The sequence below is a fragment of the Sinocyclocheilus grahami genome, unplaced genomic scaffold, assembly GCF_001515645.1.
Source record: "Sinocyclocheilus grahami isolate Dianchi unplaced genomic scaffold, SAMN03320097.WGS_v1.1 scaffold2268.1, whole genome shotgun sequence".
NCBI classification, from domain to species: Eukaryota; Metazoa; Chordata; class Actinopteri; order Cypriniformes; family Cyprinidae; genus Sinocyclocheilus; species Sinocyclocheilus grahami.
Window position 1 is genome coordinate 126,860 of NW_015507447.1, and position 3,033 is coordinate 129,892.

General features: G+C 38.2%; 1 pseudogene; it reads right to left on the reverse strand.

The window, feature by feature from the left end:
- Window positions 1-2,212: 2,212 nt before the first annotated feature.
- On the reverse strand, window positions 2,213-2,737 carry LOC107574559 (serum amyloid A-3 protein pseudogene; annotated as a pseudogene).
- Window positions 2,738-3,033: the final 296 nt, after the last annotated feature.

Here is a 3,033-nt window from a genome sequence, read left to right on the forward strand (position 1 = left end):
ATTAACTTTGGGAGAAAAACTATTTGAAATCAGACATTTGAGCACCCCCATATAGCCAAAATGGCAGGATCATAACACCCCGCGAATATTCGACTGTGAGTCGAATAAGGCGCCTCCTATCGAAGCATCGAATCGTCGACTATTCGGGGTCAGCCCTAGTAATATTGCAGTGTTTTGCCAGAATATAACTTAACCTTGTGTTAAAACCATTTGTAATTATGTACTCAATAATGCTTTCTGTTGCTGAAGTGGGAAAAATTAACACAACACACACATATTGGATATGGATATGTATGTGAGTCAACATGTGTTTAGAACTGAAATTTGAAAATGTTGTAAAGGAATTATCCCTTAATCTCAATCTCAATCAACCACTGCGCTCTCATTGTCTCATTTAGTCATGCAGTTCATTCGCACTCTTTGTCACTCTCTGTGTATCTCTGCCATCAATAAAGCATACGTTTATTTTTAACACTAAAAAAAGTTCCACAAAAAAATATTAGTGCCCTGGGAGACTTCCTGAGGTATAAACTTTGATTTTTTTTTGGTTTTTTTTTTTTTTTAACCCTCTGGGGTCCGAGGGTGTTTTGGGGCCCTGGAGAAGTTTTGACATGCCCTGACATTTGTGCTTTTTTCAGTTGCTTATAAACATTTTAATGGCTAAAGTTTAGTAGCACCATAATCATCACAAACTGGGCTACAATAATATGTTGGCAGCATGTACGTATGTGATTGTGTTTTTGAGAAAACAACGTTTGTGCGTAAACATATTTACCTTTTAATTGTTGTTTTCTTTCTCAGGTAGATGCTGGAACAAAAAGCAGCCTGGCCACAGCATCTAAAATGGAAACTTCTATTAAAGTGACTCTGTAACGTAAGAGACTTGGGACGGTGGAAGGAGCAGAAGAACCAAAAGATCAGAATCAGAGATCAGGCAGAGCTCTACTGGTGCCCCTTAGGGGATTGATTTATCTATAATTATCTATAATATCTACTTAATGCTCTGATGTATTTATAATTGGTCATTGTTCTGTTTTATAAATCTATTCAATATATCCTACTGTTCAATAGTTTGGGGTCAGAAAGTTTTTTTTCTTTAAGAAATTACTTGTATTCAGCAAGGCGCATTAAATTGATAAAAAGTGACAGTAAAAACTTTTACATTGTTGGACAAAAATCCTATTTTAAACAAAATGCCGCTCTTTTTAAAGCTCTATTCAAAGTAACCTGAAAAAAAGTATCACTGTTTCCACAAATGAAATTTCCGAGACTGCTGATGATAAGTGTTTATTGAGCACCAAAACAGAATATTTGAATAATTTCTGTTGGATTGTATGACACAGAAGACTGGAGTAATGACTGCTGAAAATTCAAATTAAACATAATAGTAAAACAGTTTTTTTTAATATTAAAACAGTTATTTAAAATTGTAATATTTCATAATGTTACTGCTTTACCTGAATTTCTGATCAAATAAATTGAGTTTTGGTGAGCACAAGAGACTTCTTTCAAAAACATTTACAGATCTTACCGATCCTAAACTTTTGAGCAGTGTATTTTCTGCATTTTTTACATGGCCGTGAATAAATCAAAGTATTTAAAATGTATGACTCTTAATTTATTACTTCTACTTTCAACATGTGCAATTATTCTGCATGTGCATTAATAGTAATATTGCAGCATTCTGCAGGTACAAAGTTTTGTTATTTGTTAAGGCTGCAAAGGCCCTACACAGGTTTATGTCCACATTTCCCTCCAAAGTGTGGGCATACTGTGAGGTCTACTGGGGCCCTAGGTACACATTTTCAGCTGGGACGCTACTTAGGACAAATAGAGGGCAAAATTTGGCCCACAGTATTCCCACTCTTTCCCCATGGTGTCCACACCCAACCCACAGTGTACCCACACTTTCCCCATTATGCCCACAGCCAGCCCATACTCTCCCCACTGTGTCCACACCCAGCCCACAGTGTGGACATGCCTGTGGGCATGTTATGGGCCCACTCTGCTTTGTGCCCACTCGGACCCTACCTGGGCCCCATTTCACGCTGGTATTGGGGCCCACAGAGGGCTGCCCGTGTGGGGAAGATTTTTTTGCCCGCAGTGGCCCCAAACTTTCTAGTGCTTGAATGACCAACTGGTGGCGCTCCAACATAAACAATGAGTGACGTATTAAAAAAATATATACACAACTATAAATTAATTTGCTTGCTTTATTAAGACACTAGAGCATGTTACATAGACTGAATGATGCTAAAACTTAAAGATTGCATTTTTGATGTCATAAATGAAGAATCTGAATGAATGAATCTTCTTTTCAGTACTTCTCGGGAAGGCCTTTCGGTCTGTTGCAGTTGGGGTCACCGCCGTTACGTCCCCAGCGATTGGCATCCTGGTCAGCTTCAGCATCTGAATAATTTACTAGATTTACTAGTGATTTAATGCAATTAAATAATAATTTAAACATCTATACTAGCACACTGAGTTGCTCTTGCATGCTATAGTGCAAGGAAGCAAATATGTTTGTTTACTGTAAGTGCTCAAATTAACTTCTGAGGAATAAAATCATGTCAAATCTGCCACAGATGAAATAGCTGATCACTTCGGCTGCCCATCTGCCTCCGGGGCCCCTGCTTGCAGCATCATAGTTCCCGCGTGCATGGAAATACTTGTCTGAGTTTTTCCAGTTGGTCTCCCTCATATCCTGGTAAGCACGAAACATGTCCTTTGCACCTACAAAACACAGTCAAGTGGTTAAAATCTGCCTGCAAACTGACTCAACTGAGTGCATGACAAGAGTAAACGCAGATAAAAAAGAAAAAGTGACGTTTAATGCTGCTTTGTCTGATGTACTTGTGCATTCAAACTTATGTCAATAAGTAAAAAAAATGATTGTAAAAAATGATTTAAGTTTCCAAGTGAAAGTGAAAGCGTTAGAGAGTGGTAACGCTATATACACACACTTTGGTTTGCAAGTGTTGGCTACATGTGCAGGCATCTGGAATTTCCATGTCCTGGGATGATTTAGGCATC